This window comes from Ovis aries, chromosome 21 (genome assembly GCF_016772045.2).
Source record: "Ovis aries strain OAR_USU_Benz2616 breed Rambouillet chromosome 21, ARS-UI_Ramb_v3.0, whole genome shotgun sequence".
In the NCBI taxonomy this organism is placed as follows: Eukaryota; Metazoa; Chordata; class Mammalia; order Artiodactyla; family Bovidae; genus Ovis; species Ovis aries.
In genome coordinates, this window is record NC_056074.1 from 41,308,956 (window position 1) to 41,331,996 (window position 23,041).

The following is a 23,041-nucleotide window of genomic DNA, read 5'->3' on the forward strand; positions in this document are numbered from 1 at the left end:
CTGTATTCATTCTCGGTGGCTTAAAACAACCAAGATGTTCACTTCTGGAGGCCGGAAGTTCTGCATCTGCTCCGCTGGGCCCAGATTGAGGCGCAGGCAGACGCACCCCCTCTGAAGGCTGCAGGGCAGTGTCTTTCCTCGCCTCCTCTAGCTTCCAGGGAACCTCTGATTGTGGACGCATGACTTCTAGAACCTCTTCTGGGGACAACTGAGACGGCATTTAGGGTCCCTGGATAAGCCAGGGTCACCTTCCCATGTCAGGATCCTTCACTTCGTCATTTCTGCAAAGACCCTTCTCCTTGATAATGTGACACTTACGGGTGCCTCGGATGAAGACCTGGACATCTCTAGGGGCCATCATGCAACCCACTAGACTCCCGAAGACAAGAAGGCGGTCACGGTGATGCGGAGCCACTTCTGAGGGAAACTCTTATCAGCTACAAACTGGCACTTGCCATGGGCGTTTGTCATCTACTTCTATAAGGATTAAATCATATGCTGCTCCAGCTGGTGACCTTCAATACATCCTGAAAGGAGTTCAGAGTGGAGAGCAGGAATGAGGCATTCTGTGCTCCGGGAGAAACTGGCAGGACAGGTCTTCAGACAATTAGATATTTTCAGGAGCTGATTTTATGAGCCCAGTTCTTGTATCTCCCCAATCTGGAAAAGGGCTAACATCCTTCATGGTGACGACCGTTTCTCGTGACTAGCAAAGCTTTATGAGACAGCAGAAACCTTCTGGAAAAGTATGTGCTTCATTGCATGTAATCCCCCTTCACCAAAATCACACTTTCGCCCCAACTCTTCATGGCAGTCTCAGGGCCATCTGAGGTGCTGTCTCCAGGACTGCAGTCCTCATTTTGCTCCAAAGAAAATTTAACTCACAGTTCCCACATTATGTGTCTTTTTAAAGTTGACACACTCTCCAACCTAGAATCCTCTACCCAGTTAGACTGTCAATCAAGTGTGGGGGCAAAACAAAGGTATGTTCAGACAGGACTTGGCCAGGGAAATCTTCCCACCTGTGTGTGCATCTGTCCAGGACGCTCCTGAGGGACACGTGCTGATGAAACAAGGGAGTAAACAAACCAAGACGAGAGGCCTAGGGGCCGGCATGGAAGGAAGCCGGGGATCCTCAGGGGATGACGGGGATCCTCAGGGGATGACAGGGATCCTCAGGGGATGACGGAGGCCCTGGTAGCTGTGAGAACCACTGCTCCAGACAACAGCACAGGCCAGGAAGCTCCGAGGAGTGGGGCTCCGAGGGGAATGGGGGCTCTACACACAGACCAAAAGGCTGGATCACCTGATATCTCTGAAAGAACATGGAGGAGGTGGCAAGTTACAGCTGGTCTGGGGAGGAAGGAATGAGGTAAAAAGTAACTCACGGAAACAGAAGTTTTACAGGGAAGTGTTATCATGTATACACTTGGTGTTCTCAAGGGTCAAAATTAACTTCATTTTAATAAGGTTAAAACTGACAGTGTACTTTAAAGTGGTTACATGACCATGCAGGAAGGAGCGGGGCAGGGAAAGTGGGCCGTGGGGGTGGGAGTAAAATCGAGCTATACCTTGCAGAGGAGGAGCTCAGGAAATAGAGCCAGTGCTGTATGGAGACAAGAGGGTGGGCTGCGAGGAGTTAAAGGACGGAGCACCCCCAGGAGTTCGGCTCAGGTGAAAGACGGGCCTTGAAGAGCACCCCCTGCTCTGAGTCCCAGTGTAGAACACCCCAGTGCCAGCCATGGGCAGCCAGGAGGGTGTGGCTGGTTGGGACCCAGGGGACCAGCTGAGGCACTGACCCCGCCAAGGGCTGAAATGACCAGTGGCTTCTGTGTCCTGGCTCTCTAGGCTGAGACATCACATTCTGAGAGGTATAGCCAGGGAAGGAGCAGCCCAGGGATGGCGGACCTGCAGTGGGCTCCTCGTTCACACCCGAACTCCTGGTTAGCCACGGCTGCACCAAGAGGCAGGAAGAGACTTTAAGAAAAGTCTTTTTAATAAAGACAGGATGAGATAAGCTTTAAGAAAAATATCTGGCTGGTCAGGTCAGCAAAAGAGATTGATTAGAAAAAGCAATGACATTTCCCTCTGAAGAGGTTTAAAACTTTTTTTCTGAATGAGTCGATTTAGGTCAAGTGAGTCTTCTGGAATAACGAAACATTAGGCTGATTTATGGGCCACTGACTTCCCCGGTGGCTCAGACGGTAAAGCGTCTGCCTACAACACAGGAAACCTAGGTTCGATCCCTGGGTTGGGAAGATCTCCTGGAGAAGGAAATGGCAACCCACTCCAGTATGCTTGCCTGGAAAATCCCATGGACAGAGGAACCTGGTAGGCTACATACAGTCCATGGGGTTGCAAGTTGGACACGACTGAGCGACATTTACTTTACTTTACTAGACTGATTTATGAGATTTCTTGGGCTTTCCAGGTGACACTAGTGGTAAAGAATCTGTCTGCTAATGCAGGAAGCTTAAGAGATGTCCGCAGAGTCGGATACAACTGAGCGTCTGAGCACACACACACGAGATGTCTTAAGTCTCTCTTGTGATTTAGCTGTATCTTGGCGTGTTCCTATAACAGGTTGTGTTAATATTCTTTCTTTAAAGAAGCAAAGCAAAAGTTAGATATATTTGGAATTTAGATATTAAGTATATTTTACTGTGGGCTTCCCTGGTGGTGTGGTGGTAAAGAATCTGCCTGCCAATGCAGGAGACACAGGTTCAATCCCTGGGTAGGGAAGATCCCCCAGAAAAGGGAATGGCAACCCACTCCAGTATTCATGCCTGGTAAGTCCTATGAACAGAGGAGCTTGGTGGGCTATGGTTCCTGGGGTCACACAGAGTTGGACACACCTGAAGCACGAATGCATTTCAGTTTAAGCTGTGCCATGACAGACTTCCCTCCATCCTTCCAGTGCAGGGGCCATGGGTTCGATCCCTCATTGGGTAACCAAGAAAGATCCCATGTGTATTGCCAAGAAATTAAAAATAATACTACTAACAATTTAAATAAAGTGTACATGGGTCAGAGACTGGTAGTTCTTAGCACAACCTGGGCAGAGAAATGTGAGTGGCAAGACCGATTACTTCAATCTCCTCCTGGGCACCTGACTCTCTTCTCAACCAAGATAAAGCCACTGAGCTAAGGGCCTCCAGATTCAGCCAACTGAAATGCAAACTGTCCAGTGAGAATTTGAATTTCAACTAAACTGCATTCTTAGAAAAATGTACAAGTATATCCCATGCAATATATGGTGCATACTTATAGTACTAAGTTACTGGTTTATCTGAAATCTGAACTTAACTAGCCAGCCTGTATTTTATCTGGCAACCCCAGTCCACCAGCAGTGCTGAGGCCCTGACTGGATCTGAGAAAAAAACATGTGAAGAGAATTCCCAGATATGACGTAACAGGGCAGGGAGAACACAGCGGGAAGACCTCAGGGGTCCAACAGCCTGGGTTCCGATCGGGGCTCCACCAAGCCCACCTAGCTCTGGGCAGGCTGCACAACCTCCAGGCCTTGATTTCTTTATCTGTAAAATCAGCACTAATGACAGTCATGTGCACAGGCTGCGTACAAAGATCAAACGAGTTAATGTGTGCAGCGTGCTCAGAAGAGTGTCTGGCACATAAACTGGCCTTTATCATTCTCTGGGCGAGGACCTGTGAGCCGCCCACACCAGGTGCCGCTGGCTCTCCTGGCTCCCTGGCGCTGTCCTTTCCAACGCTGGGCTTGGTGACAGTGAGCTGGCAATGTGAAACCGACCCCAGTGGGCGTCTGCACATGACAGAAATCGGCAAATGCTACAACTAGGGCCCTTTCCTCACCTCCCTGGGACCCACAGTTCAAAGAACACCCAGACGGGCTGAGCATCCCGCAGTGACCTAAAGAAAGACATTAAGCGTGGCCTGGGTGAGGGGCACCCTTCTCCACTTTCCCTTTTGGCTACAGAACTCAAATAAAGAGGCTTCTGGGGGAAGTTGATAGCGATACAGTCTTCAAGAAACAAAAAAACTCTCAGATAAACAGTCTAACTTACACCTAAAGCAATTAGAGAAAGAAGAACAAACAAAACTCAAAGTTAGTAGAAGAAATTATAAAGATCAGAGTAAAATTAAATGAAATAGAGACAAAAAATAATAGAAAAGGTAACAATAGAAAAGGTTGATGAAACGCTAGTTCTTTGAAAAGATAAGCAAAATTGATAAGCCTTTAGCCATAAAAAGGGGGGAGGGCTCAAATCAATAAAATTAGCAATGAAAAAGGAGAAGTTACAGGTGACACCACAGAATACAGAGGATCGTAAGAGAACACTGCAAGCAACTGTATGCCAATAACACGGACAGCCTAGAAGAAACGGACAAATTCTTAGAAAAGTATATCTTCCAAGTCTGAACTGAGAAGAAATATAAAATATGAACAGACCAGTCACAAGTACTGTAACTGAAACTGAATTTTAAACTTCCAACAAACAGAAGTCCAGTACCAGATGGCTTCACAGGTGAATTCTATCAAATATTTAGAGAAGAGTTGAAATCAACTCTGAATATTCATTGGAAGGACTGATGCTGAAGCTGAGGCTCCAATACTTTGGCCACCTGATGCAAAGAGCCTACTCATTGCAAAAGACCCTGATGCTAGCAAAGATCAAAGGCAAAAGGAGAAGACAGCAGCAGTGGATGAGATGATTAGATAGGATCACTGAGTCGATGGACACGAATTTGAGCAAACTCTGGGAGACAATGGGGAACAGAGGAGCCTAGCGTGCTATAGTCCACGGGGTTGCAAAGTGTCAGACACCACTCAGCAACTGAACCACCACCACCACCTATGGTCAATTAATCTACAACAAAGGAGACAAAAGTATCCAATGGAGAAAAGAAAGTCTCTTCAATAAGTGGTGCTGGGAAAACTGGACAATTACCTGTAAAAGAATAAATTAGAACATTCTCCAGTACCATACACACACAAAAAAACTCAAGATGTATTAAAGACCCAAATATAAAATCAGATACTGTAAAACTCTTAGAGGAAAACATAGGCAGAACACTCTTAGACATAAATCACAGCAATCTCTCTTCAGACCCACCTCCTAGAATAATGAAAATAACAACAAACAAATGGGATCCAGTTAAACTTAAAAGCTTTTGCACAGCAAAGGAAATCATACAAACTAAAAAGACAGCCCCCAGAATGGGAGAAAATATTTGCAAACGAAGCTACCAATAAAGGATTAATCTCCAAAATGCACAGGCAGTTCATGCAGCTCAATATAAAAAAGTCCAGTCATAAAATTGGCTGCGTGATGTGCAGTGCTTAGTCACTCAGTCGTGTCTGACTCTGCGACCCCATGGACAGGAGCCCGCCACCCTCCTCTGTCCATGGGGATTCTCCAGGTAAGAATACTGGCATGGGTCACCATGCCCTCCTCCAGGGGATCCCCCAACCCTGGGATCGAACCCTGGTCTCCCACATTGCAGGCAGATTCTTTACCATCTGAGCCACAGGGAAGCCAGAAGATCTAAATATTTCTTCAAATAAGACATACAGGTGACCAAAAAGCACATGAAAAGATACTCAACATCACTAATCATCAGTTCAGTTCAGTCACCCAGTCGTATCCAACTCTTTGAGACCCCATGGACTGCAGCAACACCAGGCTTCCCTGTCCATCATGCTAATTATCAGAGAAATGCAAATCAAAACTACAACGAGATGCCACCTAACATTGGTCAAAATGGCCATCATCAGAAAATCTATAAACAAGAGTTAGAGAGGGTATGGAGAAAAGGCTGATTCTTTACCACTGAGTCTCCTGGGAAGCCCAAATCAACTATACTCCTATATATATATATATCTATATATATAGATATATATAGATATATATATATAGAGAGAGAGAGAGAGAGAGAGAGGCCTTTGTGTCTTTTGTTAAAAGTCTCTTGTATAGAGTGCTTAATTCGGTCAAAACATGAGGATGAGCTAAGGAAGAAATGAATCAGAAACTCTTCCTACACTCAAGGCAGTTCAGAAACCATTCTGCAACACTAATGAAACTCATTTAACAATGTGAAAATTAGTCCTTGCTTTTTAGGGAACTGATTTCCTTGTTCATATAACCTTGATATCTTTTCTCTCCCCACCCCCACTCCCCCTACCTCTCTTTCTTAAGCAACAGAGGTATTTGCAGGTTGAAATGTGAGGATTTAAAACAATAGCTGTTGGATATACATGTCAAATGTCTATTCTGTAACAGAACTTACCCTGTCCCTCGCCCATTCCAGATGACACACACTCCCCAAAACCCAATACCTCTTGTCCTCTGTCCCCAGAGAACTAGGGCTTCAGTTTGGGGGTCATTTTTGCCCTTCCCTTTCCCACATATAGTCAAGAAGGCCCATCAGCTCTTCCTCTGAAGTCACTCACATCCTCCTTCCTTTCATTTCCACTAACCCACCCCTGATAGCACCCTTTTTACTACCTGAACTACTGTAAAAGCCCCCCATCCATGACCACCCATTGCCACTGGCTGGCTTTAGCTAGCAATTCATGCTGTATACCAGGGAGAACACTACCAAATGCAGGATTCCTTTCACTCTCTTTTTAAAAAAACCTGCTATGACCTTTATTGCCCACAGGTTAGAATCTTGCCTCCCATCATTAGTCCCACCTGCCTGTCAAGCCTCACTTCCCACCACCCCTCAGCCTCCGGGGTCCTAACAGCCAAACTGCCTCCTCCTCGTTCCCAAGTAGTCCAAGCACACTCCTGTCTCCAGTCAGAGCACTCCCTCCACTGAGACGCTCCCCACCTGGATGCCCTTTTCTCTGCGCAAAGCCTGCTCCTGTCTGGGTAATTTTTTTTCTCTCCCGCCCCAAATCCCATCAAAACTGTTGTTATTCAGTTGCTAAGTCGTTTCTGACTCTTTGCAACCCCATGGACTGTAGCCCACCAGGTTTCTCCATCCTTCACTGTCTCCCAGAGTGTGTTCACATTCATGTCCATCTCATCCTCTGCCGCCCTCTTCTCGTGTTGCCCTCACTCTTTCCCAGCATCAGGGTCTTTTCCAATGAGTCTGTTCTTCGAATCAGGTGGCCAAAGTATTGGAGCCTCAGCTTCAGCATCAGTCCTTCCAATGAATATTCAGGGTTGATTTTCTTTAGGATCGACTGAGTAAAAGAGATTTTTGTTTTTACATTTTTTTTTTATTGGACCATTTGTTTTTCCAAGTCTTTAGTGAATCTGTTACAATATTGCTTCTGTTTTACATTTGGGTTTATTGACTGTGAGGTATTTTGGGTCTTGGCTCCCCAACCAGGGGTTGAACCCACACACTCCCTGCATCAGGAGGCAAAGTCTTAACCAATGGCCAACCAGGGAAGTCCCAAGAGGTTTTTGTTTTTTAAGCTGTCAATCCCCAAGAACACGGAGACCAGGAGGGGAGACCACAGGAACATCACGGCCCTACCTGGTGGTGGGAAGGCTGATCATCTACCAGTGTCCACCACAGAATCCAAGAAGGGCAGGGAACTGTGAGCCAGGTCCTGGGATGAACCAGCTGATACATACAATGGAAGCTGGTGAGAGCTTCTGAGAAGCAGTTAGTCCCTAGATCCTCATGCTGCTGGAGACCACCCTCCCCTGCCCTCTCCTGAAGAACAGAGGTCTGCTCTCTGGAGAGGGCGAAGCTCAGGGTCTGCACTGGGGGTGCGAGGCACAGCTGAGGGCCAGGGTACTCTGTCAGAAATGTGAGGGGAAGGTTAAGTGAGCCTATTCATCCTGTCCCTTCGCCCACTCAGCCCCTGGAGAGCAAGCAGCCAGCCCTTCCCCTCCTCCAATACCTGACCCAGCCCAAGAGTGAAGACCTCAGGATATTGATACTGAGGTTCCCCAACAAACAACGTGCCTCATCAACTGTGCAAGTGGGAAGCTGGACTCCCAGGCAGTTTTTAGCCCCTACTACTAATTGTGAGCAGGCAACCAAAGATCCCTGGGCAGCTGAGAACAGATTCCTTCAAAGACAGAGACCAAAGAAAAACAGCAGAAAAAAAGCCATTTGGAAGAAACAATTAATGCAAGGAGGAAAAATTTAAACACGGCACTAACATCCTCAAAGAAGCAAGAGATTACACAGGTGAGACAACAGGATGCTTGCACGTATTTTTAAAGACCTAATCAGAGAGCAAGAAAAGCTCTTGGAAATTAAAAATATGATGGGAAAGACCAAAAAAAAAAAAAAATCAATAGAAGGGTTGGAAGATTAGGTTAAGGGAATCTCCTAGAGACTGAAACCAAAGGACAAAGAAATGGAAAGTAGAAAAGAAAGGGGAAAAAATGCGAGGCCATTCAAGAGATCCAAAAATTAAATAACTGTCTCAGAAAGAGAGGACAGGGAAAACACAGGGGAAGAAATAATTCAAGACACCCCCAGGATAGGAGGTCACGTTTCCACACGGAAGTATGCATTGAGCCAACAGGAGGGACGCGTGCAGACCCACACCACGCATGGCGTGACATGTCAGATGTGGTAAGCTTTCTGAAAGTGGGGGAAAGGGGGCACAAAGAACCCCAAATCAGCAAGGTTTTGGATTTCTCAACAGCAACTTGGGAAGATAGAAAGGTACAAAGCAGTCTTCAAAACTGCAAAGGGAAAATGATTTCCAGCCTGAAACTCTCCATCCAGCGGAACCATCAATTATGTGTGAAGGTGAAATAACAAGAAAGAACAGGGCTGCTACGACTGACCTCCAGGTGATGCTTCTCAAGGAGCTACTGTGGATGAGCCCCACCCCAAACGAGGAGCGAACAGGCCGGAAGGGAGCAGGAGCCGTGAGAAGAGGAAGGCAGAGGTGCCCGCAGCGAAGCACAGAGAGGGGCACCAAGTGAGGCGTGGATGGCTCAGAGCCGCTCCCGGGCCGCTTCAGCCAGAGGCCCTGAAGGAGAACGGAGCCAGCGGGCCACTGATGGGACGCGGCCTCTGGGTGAACCTGTGATGAAGGCAGGCAGCCTGACCAACACGGGGATGCTAAATTGATTGCTCCTCTGTGACTGCTTCTTCCAATGTTCCCAAGGTCCATCCGTGTTGTTACAGGTAACAGGACTCCATTTAACTGCCCAAGAATATCCCACTGTACAGACACACCACGTTTTGTCAACCCACTCAATGGACATTTCGGTTGTTCCTGCTTTTGGGCTATTATGAATGCACTGTGGTGAACACTGGTGTACAAGCTTCAGGCGCACGTGTGTTTCCTCTCTCGGGTACATATTGCCGGATGGTATGGCAACTCTACGGTTAACCACCCAAGGAATAGGCAGATGGTTCTCCACAGCTGGGCTCCATTTTCTATTTCACCAGCAACATGTAAGGGCTCCAATTTTCTACATCCTCGCCAAAACTTGTTATCATCTGTCTTTGTGACCAGCCATTCTAGGGGGTATGAAGTGATACCTGTGTGGTTTTGATTTACATTTCCCTGATGACCACAGATGTTGAGCATACTGGCCATGTGGACATCTCCTTTGGCAAAATGTCTACTCCGAGTCCCTGCCTTTGGATTATTTATATCTCTTGTTGAGCTGTAAGAGTTTGAAAAATTACATATTCTAGACACGAGTGCCGATCAGATACATGGTTCGCAAAAACCTCCCATTCTTTGAACTGCCTTTTCACTTTGATACCATCCTTTGCTGCACAAAGGTTTTTAATATTGATGAAGCCTCATTTATCTATTTTTAAAATCTTATTGTGTGTGTTTTTGCTGTCGTATCTAAGAAACCACTGCCTAACCCAGTATCACAAAGATTTATGACTGTTTTCTTCTGAGAGTTTTATACCTTTAGCTCTTACATTTATGTCTTTGATCCACTTTGAATTTCCTGTGTGGTATGAGGTTGGGGTTCAGCTTCATTCCTTTGCATCTGGATGTCCAGTTGTTTCAGCACCATTTGTTGAAAAGACTATTCTTTCCCTATTTTAAATTATCTTGTTGAGCTCAACTGACTACAAATGTAAGGGTTTGTTTCTCAGCTCTCAACTCTAGTCCATCGATCTATGTCAGTCCTTATGTTACTGCCACGGTATCTTGATTACTGTAGCTTTGTGGTAAGCTTTGTGTGAGTTCTCTACGTTCTTTTTCAAGATTCTTTTGGCTGTCTGGTTCCCTTGCATTTCCGTGTGAATTTTAGGCACATTCTGTCATCTGCAAGTAAAGGCAGCTGGAACTGAGAAAGATATGACATTGAATCTGTAGATCAATTTAAGGAATGTTGCCATCTTAACAATATTAAGCCTTCTCACCATGAACATAGGGAGTCCATTTATTTATTCAGGTTTTCTTTCATTTTTCAACGTTTTATATGCTTAGAAGTTTTTCACTTCTGTTAAATTTATTCCTGAATATTTTATTCTTTTTGATGATACTATAAATGGAATTTTCTTCCTTTCCATTGACTGCCTCTGTATAGAAATACAATTGACTTTTGTGTATGGACCTTGTTCCTGCAACCTTGCTGAACTCCTTTATTAGCTTTAAAAGATTTTAGTGACTTCCGTAGATTTTCCTATATAAGACCGCTGTAAAGATACTTTTACTCCTTCCTTTCCAACCTGCATGCCTTTCATTTCATTATCTTTCCTAATTGCCCTTAATGATCAAAGCTGAACTGGTGACTAATTTTGATTTGGAGACAGCCTCTGCCCGAAGAGCAGCAGCTGCCATGACCCTTAGGAGGGTCACACTCTGCTTGTCACACCTGTTGATTTGTTTCCACCAGGAACGAGCCTTTGGGAGGTTTCCTGGTTGGTTCCTCTCCTCTCACCTCCCTGCATCCCCCTTCTCTGCTCCAAGCCAGGGAAGCTGAGGCCTGTGGACAGAGGCACCTGGGTCCCCCCACTGGCTGGCATCCTGCAGGTTCAGCCAATGGGAGGCCTGAAGGAGACAGGAGGCTGGGAGCGGAGAAACGTGGGTTCTGATCTTCCCCAATCTTTACTGCCCTTGATGCCACAGTCCTGACTTGCGATCCATCCGGCTGCTCTGACAGTCCCAGCTGGGCGCTTTTGCCTCCACACTCTCAACCCGCCCTGGAGGCTGGAGGAAACATTCACAATTTCCTCTCCAACCCCACCGGGCCTAGAGGTTGCAATGACTTCCCACTATGGTTCGTCCCTGGGTGTCCCAACCTCCCTTGTTGGGTTCCTGATTGTCTTGGCTGATTAATTCAGTTTATCAGAATCAATGCATGACCATCAACCATTCCCGGCAGCTTTTACTGCTATTCTGCTAAACACCCACACCCCAAACATCCCTACAGAGGAAGGCCCAGAACCTCGCTCAGTGTTAAAACCTGGTTCCCTGGTAAACTGATCACCAACATGCAGGGTCCACGAACTGAGGAGATAGTGAGGGAATTCGGTGGCAAAAACTTCCATTCCTGGAAGGAAGAAAGAAAACAGCAACCTAGACAGGACATGACCTTGACTATCACTGCTGCTGCTTTCCCTCCTTTTTCTTGATTCCCTAGAAAAGATGTTCCTTTGCGGCCCCTTGATCTGACCTTTCACTCTGCTTTGGAATTTGAGCACAAAAACTGTCCAGAGGCTTCCCAGGGACCAAGTCCTAGGCGTCCGCTACTGCTGGTTTAATGCTAATGACCACAGTCACCTGGCAAAGCGTCAGGAGCGCAGATACCGTCTGTGTGGGCTTGCTGCCGAGTGCCAGCCATGGCATTAAGAGCTTCAGGCTACCTCATTTAACCACTGAGAACCTTGTAGGGCGAGTAGCAGAGCCCCACCTATGCAAGTAAGGGAACAGAAACTCAAGATTAAGTAGGTTGGCCATGGTCTCCAAGCTCAAAGGCGCTCGCCTTCCACTCTGTCCATCATCCTAAGCTGTGTCCTGGTCGTGGCCCTGCTCCCCAAGAGTCTGCTGTGGACAGATTTAAGGTCTACCATCCTGGGACTTCCCTGGTGGTCCAGTGGCTAAGGCTCTGCACTCCCAGCGCAGGGGGCCAGGATTCAATCCCTGGTCAGGGAACCAGATCCCACATGCCTCACCTAAAGATCCTGTATGCCTCAACTGAGACCCAGCACAGCCAAATAAAAAATAATGAAAATAAAATATTTTGTAAAAAGATCTACCATCCTCCCTAGATTATCCATCACCACCCTCTCTTGCCCCTGCCTGCCACCCCCCAACTGTTCCTCCCTGACCATCACGCTTGCCTCACTGCGGGGCAGGTAGGGCTGCTTCCCCCACCAGCTGGCCCAGCGTCACATCCATGCCTCGTCCCTCCAGCACAGCTTCTCGTCCTGTCCCTCCAGCATAGGTGAACTGTGCCTACTGGTCCTGTGCCCATCCGTGGAGCAACAAACCTCCCCCGGGTTGTTTTGAAGTTTTGCAGCGATGGCCAGAGGCTCACAGCCACACACCGGCCTTTACCCACCAGGGCACGCCCGGGGAGGGGAGGGGCAGGGCAGCCACCAGCCAGTCCAGCATCTACAACCGCAGGCCCTTTCGCCTACTGGGCAGGTTCTGAGGAACCAAGACTCCCTCTCTGCCCTCCAACAGCAATGGGCGTGATCCCTTGAAGATAACAGCGTCTCCTTCAACATGTTAGATTGCTGAAAATCCTCCAGGGAGGAAGGAGCATTCCAGCTGAGGACTTTAGACTTCATGGGAAAACAGTTTGGAGACCTAAGGTAGTAAATGAATTACGAAAACCCGGGCGACAGACTGCCTTTCCCACCTTCTCAGTCCCAGCCTAAAGGTCCTTCTCCTGGAGGCCCTCACAGTGCCCCCATCCCTCTCTGAGGGAAGAGGTCATGTCTTATGATAATTACAAAAACAATAATAATAATAGCTACAAGTGTCTGCTGGGCTTCCCAGATGGCAAAGGGGTAAGGAATCCACCTGCCCATGGATTAATGCTAGAGACGCAGGAGACACGTTTTGACCCCTGGGTCAGGAAGATTCCCCTGGAGAAGGAAATGGCAACCCACTCCAGTATTCTTGCCTGAAAAATCCCATGGACAGAGGAGCCTGGCGGGCTACAGTCCATGGGGTTGCAAAGAGTTGGACGCGACTAAGCACGCACCAGCGCCAGGTCTGCACGAGGCCCCAGCTAGGTCATTCCGAACACTTAGGAGGCAGGTATTATCCCATTTGAAACTGTACTGAGTGGCAACTTTGTTGCTGTTGTTCAGCAACTTGCATACTATAATCCTATTTAACAATATTCTTACAGCTCTCTCCAGTTTATAAAGTACTTTATCTTTTTTTTAGGATTCTTTTTTGATGTGGATGATATTTTAGGCCTTTATTGAGTTTGTTATAATATTGTTTGTTTTATGGTTTTGGCTGTAAAGCACATGGGATCTATTGGAAGGTGAAGTCTTAACCAACGGACCGCCAGGCAAGTTCCTAAAGTACTTTAATGGACACTCTCATTGGGCTTCCCTGGTGGCTCATCTGGTAAAGAATCTGCCTGCAATGCGGGAAACCTGGGTTTGATCCCTGGGTTGGGAAGATCCCCTGGAGAAGGGAAAGGCTACCCACTCCCGTATTCTGGCCTGAAGAAGTCCATGGACTGTATAGTCCATGGGATCGCAAACAGTCGGACATGACTAAGGAACTTTCACTTTCAGACACTCTCATTTGCTACTAACAGGAACCTTGACTAGGCGAACGGCCAGCAGCATCTTCGCAGTTTCATTTTTGAGACAAGGAGAATGGCCTTTTTGGCCCCATCTGCCCCTACCCCAGCGCCGCCTCCTGACCTCCCTGCCGCCTCGGTGTTCTGTCCCGCAGCCCTTACCATTTTTACTCACTGCACCAGCGTCCCGGGAGCTGGAGCTTTGGCAGGATAAAGGGGAAAAGCAGCCAGGGTCTGGGGGCACGGGGGAGTGGGTGACAGTTGGGTGAAGTCAGGCAGAAGCCTCCCCGCATTGAGGGCAGAGCCCTGACGAAGTGAAGGCGGGGGCCACACACCCTCATACCACCAGCTGTGGCCCCTACACCACGTGATTCCACGGGAAGGGCAAGGCCTGACAGTCAGAAAACTCAGGTTCAATTTCCAGCTTCGCCACCATATAACCTGGAGGATCAATTGACCTCTCAGCACCTGTGTGATACTGTAATCTATAAGAATCATATAACCTTGGTGGGTTTTTTTGTTTGTTTTTTCCAGGTTCCAGAGGGCAGAGCTCCTAAAGCCCCTGGAATTTCCTGAGTGGCAGGAGAGACAGGAGCAACTTTTCTCATTCATAATTAGCTCTGCTCAATCACACCTGGGATTATGATAATGCGGTGACTCCTGGGGAGCCCCTAGACAGTGTCAGGATGGGGGCTGGTTGCCAGAGGAATCAACCCTGTGATGAGAAGTTTGGAACTTTCAGCCCCACTCCCCTACATGGAGGGGAGGGACTGGCCACCAGACCTGTGTAAGGGAACCTCCATAAAGACTCCAAGCGATGGACTTCAGAGAACTTCCAGGTTGGTGAATCCACCCATGTGCCAAGGGGTGGTACACCCCCATCCGTGGGGACGGAAGCCCCTGCACCTCGGATCCTTCCAGATCTTGCCCTATGTATGTCCTATCTACCTCTTTATCTGACTGTTCACAGTATCCCTTATAGTAAAGCTGCTAATAGCAAAGCACTTTTCTCAATTCTGTGACCAGGAACCTGAGGAGGAGTCAGGGGGCTCTGATGCACAGCAGGCTGGCGGGAAGTCCAGGAGGCCAGCCTTAGAATTAGAGTCTGAAGCAGGGGCTGCATGTGGAACTGAGCGCTTCACCTGTGGCACTGCACCAACTCTCCGTGTCAGAACTGATTCAGCGTCAGAACTGAACTGAATGGGAGGATACCTAGCTGATGTCTGCAGAGAACTGGAGAACGGTTAGTGCGGGGGAAAACCCACATAGTCAATGTCAGAAGTGTTATGAGTGAAAAGCAGTTCACACCCGTCAGCCCACCTATAAAGCAGGCTTACCTGCCCAACGAAGAGCAGACTCACATAGAAAAGACCCTGATGCCGGGAAAGATTGAAGGCAGGAGAAGGGGATGACAGAGGATGAGATGGTTGGATGGCATCATTGACTCAATGGACATGAGCTTGAGCAAGCTCTGGGAGATGGTGAAGGACAGGGAAGCCTGGCATGCTGCAGTCCATGGGGTCGCAAAGAGTCAGACACGACTGAGCGACTGAACAACAGCAATCTGCCCGACACAGAGGGCTGATGAGTGAGTGACCTGTTGTACTGGAAACTGCAGACCATCCCTGCGGTTTCATAAACTGTAAACTGCAAAACGTCCTCAATGATTAGATTTCATACAATCAGAGCCATCAAGTGTTTATCAAGCACTGATTGCCATAACACATACTTGATGAACAGAGGATAATATAGACATGACCTGTGTCTTCAAGAAACTTTCTGTCTGGCGAGAAGACAAGACCAGTACATTTGAAATATAAGAACTATTTAACACCTGGTGTACGCAAAGGAGTTGGCGGAAGGCAGCTGAGGAGAGCTGGGTATGGTGTCACGGGGGAGGGGATTTGACTCGTACTCAGAGGAAGGATCCACTTGAGAGGTCCTAGCAGGTTGCAACACCTGGCACATGGGGTGTTGGTGGGCGGATGGGCAGTGAGAGGCAGGGCCCTCCTCTTCCTGCAAGCCTGACTAGTTTAGGGTCAGGGTCAGGCGTCACCAAGTAGATGCTGATCAAGTGAAAAGTCTGGTATGGAATCAACAGAAAATGAAGTTGGAGACATTCAGTGAAATGAGAAGCAAAGAAAAGGCCCTCGTTCATCCATCCGTTCATTTGCTATTGATTGAGCGTTTGTAACACGCCAGGCACTTGGACAGAGAGAAGAGGTCCCTGCCCCCATGAAACGGACACTTCATTCCAGTCAGAAGGAGACCAAATACACAAATAAGACTGTCCCAGATCCATCCAGACTAGTAAGTACTGACAGCCTCATCTCTGACTTCCTCCTCCTGACAGGCGTCTCTTCGAGTTGCCTGACCGCGAATAAAGTCAGAGGTACCACATCCCTTCATCCCTGGTCCAGGACACTAGGGAGAAAAGGCACATTCCTTATCAACTTCTGCTCCTGGAAAGTTTGGGACAAAACAAAGGGAACTGCATGTCCGTCCCCTTCATCTGTTCCTTGAAACACAAACACAGCACGCACAGCCAGTCTCTCCCTTCGCCTTGAATCTTTATCCCGTGACCTGGAGGAGAGTTTGGCCTGTTTGCCGTTGAAGATAAGAACCAGAAGCCATCTGGGGCCCGTTTCTGTTTTTCCTCCCTGTAAACTGAGGGAAAGGTTTTCTTCTAAGCAAATGGGAGAAGTCCTCCCTGCTTACACCTGAACTGTGAGTCTGCTCAAATGCCAAAAAGCTGGCCTCCCAGGAGGCGGTGCCACCTGCTTTCCATTCACTGCTGTCTAGGATACAATCACAGACTCATGTCCGGAGGAGAGCTGATCTTTCCCAGGCTCCTAAGGGAGGGCCAGGCCTTCCGGCTCGGGGCTCCAGGGCACTTCATCCAGACCCGAGTGAGCCAAGGACGTGCATCTCAGCACATGTCCGCTTCAGGCCCCTGGCCTGGTGCTGTGCTCAGAGCAGACGCTCCCCCTGACTGCCGCCAGCTGCACCATCTCCGCAAGGGACCCCAGGCAAAGGAACCAGGTGGCCTTTCCCCTAAATGCTGCCACCACACAAAGTCATTCTGGCCCAGAGCTCCAGGACCCACGGCCCATCTTCCTCTGTCCCCAGGTCTTGGGCAGAACCCCTTCTGACCGTCAGGTAGGGTTTGTCTTCCTTGGGCTCCTCAGTTTTGCCCACCCCTGACCAGTGTCCCCACTGGCCAGTGAGCAATGGTCCAGCCCAGCCCTCCCAGGTTCCTGCCCCAGAATCCCCCTGCTGTCTCCTTTCCCAAGTATGAGAAGGCTGCCAACTTCCAGAGAGGAGAGAAACGGCGGCCACAGTGCGTGCACGCCCCCCCAGAAGAGCAAACTGGAGGCACTGAGGGTGGTCCCCTTACCGCGGCAGCTGGTCCGCAAGGCCCAGGGAGGCCACGCTGTCCTCGGTGCCGGAGCAAACACCCAAGTCTGGGCCCTCTGCCGGCTGCCTGTTTATAAGTGACGTTCTGGGTTAAGCCTCTGTCAATGACTTTCCAGAATTGCCCCCTCCCTTACGGCTCAGGGGAGAGAGAGGCTGCTTGTGAGCCAATCTCCAACTCACGACTAGACCTTGAACAGACTGTTTGAGAAAAGGCAAAAAACACAAAATCAGGTCAGGGGTGAGTTGGGAGGAGGTGGTGAAAAGCCGCTGCCCGAGGGTTCTGGCAGAAGGATTAAAGGGCAGTGTGTTTGGGTTTTACAGGGGGCGGAGGAGCAGGCCAGGGATGGAGAGCTGGGCAGGAGAGGGACCTTCTGGCCTAAGAAAAGGAGCAGAGGATCCCAAGGGAGCAGAAAAACTGAGGCATCTAATGTCCTCCTCCTGCTGAGTCCTCAGGATGTCTCAGGCTGTCCCCTGGGAACAGGTGACATCATGGGCCAGGAGACTGGACTCCTCGCAAGGGCACATGTCACCTCGTGGCTCATACGGGCTGTTGACCTGGTGTGAGCAAGGGTTTTATTTTTTTTAATTTAATTTTTGGCCACACTGTGCAGCTTGCCCCCGACCAGGGATTGAACCTGGGCAACGGCAGTGAAAGCGCCGAATCCTAACCACTAGACCACAAGGGAACTCCCTTAGCAAGGTTTTAAAAGGCTTGCCCACACTACTGAGCCCACCCAGACCAGTTCATTTAAGGTACTGTTCTCCCAAAGACTGGGCCAATCAAGAACAGGAACAGAGCGCCCACCCACTGGGCGCCACCCGCTACCAAAACAAAAGACAAACCGACCTCAGCCCTGACACGTTCTTGGAGGAAGCAGAGTCAATAACTCACTGTCCTAACACTTTGCTTAGTGTCCAGAACCCAAGGTTAATTAGTCAGAGAGGGCTTTCTCTGGCTCCACGTGTCCAACTGACATGGCAAGTGGTGCCCAGTTAAGTTGGTGTGCTGAGCCTGCTAATGAAATGGGGGCACGCCTGGCCCCTAAGTCAGGCAGAGGTCCACATCACAGGAGCCTCCGGGAGCCCACAAATTAAGTGAAAGCACAGTGGGGCAGGGAGCTTGCTCACTCCTCTAGGATCCAGATCCTGACCCACACAGGTACTTCTGTTTCCACCTCTTCTCCATCTTTCTCCAGAGCTGACAACAGGTAGCCTCGTGACTCCCCTCTGGCCCACCAAGGCAGGGGGAAACCACTCCTAGACCCTACCAATTATAGGCAGCTGGAGATCCTGGGAGATGAGGCCAGAATGACATTCCAGTGAAAGGCTCTGTCTGGGAACTGAAAAATGGTTTGTCATCTGTAAAGCGGGGATTAACAACACATACGTTGCACAGTTGTTTGTCGGGGCTCAAAGGATCTGGTTATTATGAATAGCCACGTTCTATTCAACAGCAGCAGGAAAGGGATCCAGAGACAACCCTGGAGGCTAAGGAAGAGGCTGACAGGTGGCCTGGCAGGGAAGCAGGAAGAAGTGTTCCAGGAAGAGGGAGCGTTGTGACGGGGAGGCCGCCTGGCTTTACGAGTTCACAAGCCACGCATGGCTTAGTGTGGCTGGGACACCAGTTGCCACAACAAGCCTGGAGAGAAAGGCAGGCTCCCCACCCCTCACCTGCATCACAGAGACACAAAATCATTCTCCCTGCTGTTTTCAGTCTAAGCAGAACAGAACTTCCAGCACTGGAAACTGCGGCAACTAACTTCCTATGCAGTTGTGAAACACCACCAAGGCCACCAATGACTGCTTCTTCACGGCTGTTTTCTTTAACTTAGGAAACAGAAGTGGAGGAGGGGAGGAAGGGTCTGCCTCAGGTAAACTGATGGCAAAGTTACTCACTGCTGCTCTGGTTCATAAAGGTTGCTCGGATATGGAAACAACACTGTTGCCCACAGGTGTGACAGACAGACTTCCCATCAGGGACTCTGCAGAGGAAAGACATTGGTCTGTACTCGGCTCTCTGGATGGGGAAAGGTGGGCAACGAGAGGCAGATCCTGCTTCCGTCCCAAGCCTCTTGTCCCGTACCACCAGAGCAGCTGGGCCCGTCTATGGCTAATGGCCTCAGTCCCCTGTTCTTTACCAAATCCAGCCACAGAGGCGTTGCAAGTCTGCGACTTCTACGGAGCAAAAGCAAGCAGACAGACTGTCTTCCATTTATTCAAAGAGGAAGGTCGGATCATGTACACACTGCTATTTTCAAAATGGGTAACAACAAGGACCTACTGGATAGCACAGGGAACTCTGCTTACTGTTATATGGCAGCTTGGATGGAAGGGAAGTTTGGGGGAGAATGGATACCTGTGAGTCCCTTTGCTGTTCACCTAAAACTACCACGATATAGTTAATTGGCTATACCCCAACACAAAACAAAAAGTTTAAAGTTTGGAAGAAAAAAAAAGAGAGAACTTATAAGGAATGCCCACCAGGTAACAGAAACAGTGCTACGTGCTATGGAGAAACCAAGATAGAAGGTGATGACCCTTGCACTTTAAGAATTCACCATGAGGAAGGTAGAGGCAAGACCTACACGTGGCAAACGAGCTTCCACCATTAGAGTTAATCACCACAGGATTACACCACAGGGCAAAAGATCCAGGGGCTGTTTCCAGGCCTCTGTAAGCTCTCCATCACCATCACCACTTTGAGATGTCAGTTCTAGGCCAATGAGCAAATGTTTCTGGATTGACCTAACCCACCACTAGAGCCTCACAATTTCCACGAAACCCGCATTCTCCTCCTCCTCCACTGCGCACACCATCCAGCGCCACACCCTGAGCTCTGGGAACTGTGCTGAGCTGCAACTCCAGCACGTAATTCCCGCTTTGACTTAAAAGTTGACATGACCCTTCGAACCTTAGTTTCCTCATCTATAAAACGCAGAATGTTCTGAGTCATCTTATAAAGCTGCTCTGAGAGCTTAATGAGGTCATGGGTTTTTGAAATCCCTAGAGAGCCTGGCACATTAGAGATGCCCAGAAAAGTGATCCCAAGGGTCAGTCCTTGTAATATCAGAGTTAATCCTTCTCTCCTCTCATCACGTCCTGGGGCTCAAGATAAAAGAAGCAGTGACATGGAAACAAGCCTGGGTGCCAAGAACAGAGCATCAATCTCACACAACATGATGACTGGAAGGAGCCGTGAGTGAGAAACACCCTGGTCCTCCCTCTGCTACCTTTAACAGTGTTGGGCTGAGAGTCACTTTGCATACCAGGCTTCAGTTTCTTCAACCAATTAGGCCAGGGATAGTAATAACCATGCCTCCTTCACAAAGGCAGTGTGGATTTTAAAAAATAATAAACCATAAAACCTTTACTGCAGTGCACTGTGCTATCCAGGTGCCAGGCTCTATGGAGACTCAGCCGAGCTGAGAGGAAAGCGTGGGGGTGAGGGGTAAACAAGATAAAGGCAAATCAGTACACAGTAAGACAAGTATCAGAAGAATAAAGTTCAGAGGAACAAATTTAATGAAAGAAATGCCGGCTGGTTTGCTGGAAACTAAAAAAGTATCATTGAATGGCTGTAGAGACCTAATCAAAAGGAAAAACTCCTCACGTTCATGGATCAGAGACTTAAGTGTTAAAATGGCAATACTCCCCCAGTTGATCTACAGTTTCAATGCCTGCCATCTCTATCAAAAAACAGCAGCTGACTTTACTGGAAACTGACAAGATGATTGGAAAATCTACGAAGGGACTTCCCTGGTGGCCCAGTGGTTAAGATTGCGCCTTCCAACACAGGGAATGCAAGAGTCTGACCCCTGCTTGGGAAGCTAGGATCCCACATGCTGCTTGGCCAAAAAATAAAAGACGAAAACAATATTGTAACAAATTCAAGTCTTTAAAAAAATTGTCATTGTTCAGTTTCTAAGTCATGTCTGACTCTTTGTGACTCCACAGACTGCAGCATGCCAGGCTTCCCTATCCTTCACTATCTCCCTGAGTTTGCTCAAACTCATGTCTATCGAGTCAGTGATGCCATCCAACCATCTCATCCTCTGTTGCCCCCTTCTCCTGCCCTCGATTTTTCCCAACATCAGGGTCTTTTCCAATGAGTCAGCTCTTCACATCAGGTGGCCAAAATACTGGAGCTTCAGCTTCAGCATTAGTCCTTCCAATGAATATTTAGAGTTGATTTCCTTTAGGATTGACTGGTTTGTTCTCCTTGCAGTCCAAGGAACTCTCAAGAGTCTTCTCCAACACCACAGTTCAAAAGCATCAATTCTTTGGTGCTCAGCCTTCTTTATTGTCCAACTCTCACATCCATACATGACTACTGGAAAAACCAAAGGACTATACAGACCTTCATCAGCAAAGTAATGTCTCTACTTTTTAATACATTGTCTGGGTTTGTCATAGCTTTTCTTCCAAGGAGCAAGTAAGTATCTTTTAATTTCACCGATGAAGTCACCACCTGCAGTGATTTTGGAGCCCAAGAAAATAAAATTTGCCACTGTTTCCACTTTTCCCCCATCTTTTTGCCATGAAGTGATGGGACTGGATGCCATGATCTTAGTGTTTTGAATGTTGAGTTTTAAGCCAGCTTTTTCACTCTCCTTTCACCCTCATCAAGAGTCTCTTTAGCTCCTCCTTTGCTTGATGCCATTAGAGAGGTATCATCTGCATTTCTGAGGTTAATATTTCTCCCAGCAACCTTGATTCCAGCTTGTGATTCATCCAGCCCGGCATTTTGCATGATATATTCTGTATAGAAGTTAACTAAGCAGGGAGACAATATAGAGTTTGGATGTACTCTGTTCCCAATTTGGAACCAGCCCATTGTTCCATGTCTGGTTCTAACTGTTGCTTCTTGACCTGCATACAGGTTTCTCAGGAGACAGATAAGGAGGTCTAGTATCCCTATCTCTTTAAGAATTTTCCACAGTTTGTTGTGATCCACACTGTTGAATGCTTTAGCATAGTCAATGAAATAGAAGTAGACGTTTTTCTGTGATTCCCTTGCTTTTTCTATGATCCAGCAGATGTTGGCAATTTTATCTCTGGCTCCTCTGCTCTTCCTAAATTCAGCTTGAACATCTGGTAGTTCTCAGTTCATGTACTGTTGATGCCTAACTTGAAGGATTTTGAGTATTACCTTCCTATCATGTGAAATGAGCACAACTGTATGGTAGTTTGAACATTCTTTGGCATTGCCTTTCTTTGCGATTGGGATGAAAATGGACCTTTCCTAGTCCTGTGGCCATTACTGAGTTTTCCAAATTTGCTGGCATGTTGTGTGCAGCACTTTCATGGCATCATCTTTTAAGATTTTAAATAGCTCAAATGGTCCACATAAAAAAACTCTTTAAAAAAATAAAATCCACATTTAAATGCAAAGGAACTAGAACAGCAAAAATAATACTAATAATAATGAAAAAGCACACAACTGAAGGACTCATACTTGCCAATTTCAAAACCCACTACAAGGTTACAGTAATCGAAAACAGTGTGGAACTGGGATATGGACAGACAGAGCTCAGTGGAAGGGAAATGAGGATCCAGAAAACTCTCACATTTACAGTCAACTGATCTTCAACAGGGCATCAAGACAATTCAGCAAATGGCGCTGGAAAACACCTAAATGCAAAAGAATGAAGCTGCACCCCTATCTCACACCATCTGCAGAAACTCACACAAAATGAATCAAAGACTTAAATTTAAGGTCTAAAACTGTAAAAATCTTAGAAAAAAAAATAAATCCTTGTGGCTTTGGATTAAGCAATGGTTTCTTAGCTATGACAGCAAAAGCACAAGCAATCAAAAAAAAAAAAAAAAGATAAATTGGCTTTGTCAAAATGAAACTTTTGTGCTTTCAACGACCCCAGCAAGAAAGTGAAAAAGACCACAGAATGGGAGAATAGTTTTATAAATCACATCATCTGATAAGGGTCTAATATCCAGGATATATAAAGAAC

The 23,041-nt window shown here is 47.7% G+C and overlaps 1 protein-coding gene across 16 annotated transcripts in view; it reads right to left on the reverse strand.

Moving 5' to 3' along the window:
* Positions 1-23,041, reverse strand: part of PC (pyruvate carboxylase) — a 101,171-nt gene that overhangs the window by 36,182 nt on the left and 41,948 nt on the right. For 4 of the 16 annotated variants that reach the window (XM_027959892.2, XM_042237681.1, XM_042237679.1 and 1 more), the window contains exon 1: positions 17,053-17,151. The exons of 10 other annotated variants lie outside the window; for them this stretch is intronic. The gene's annotated coding sequence lies outside the window, so the exon portion shown is untranslated. Of the gene's footprint in view, positions 1-17,052; positions 17,152-18,968; positions 19,055-23,041 lie in introns of those variants that run through there. 2 more of the 16 variants (XM_042237686.2, XM_042237685.2) reach the window with 1 other exon arrangement.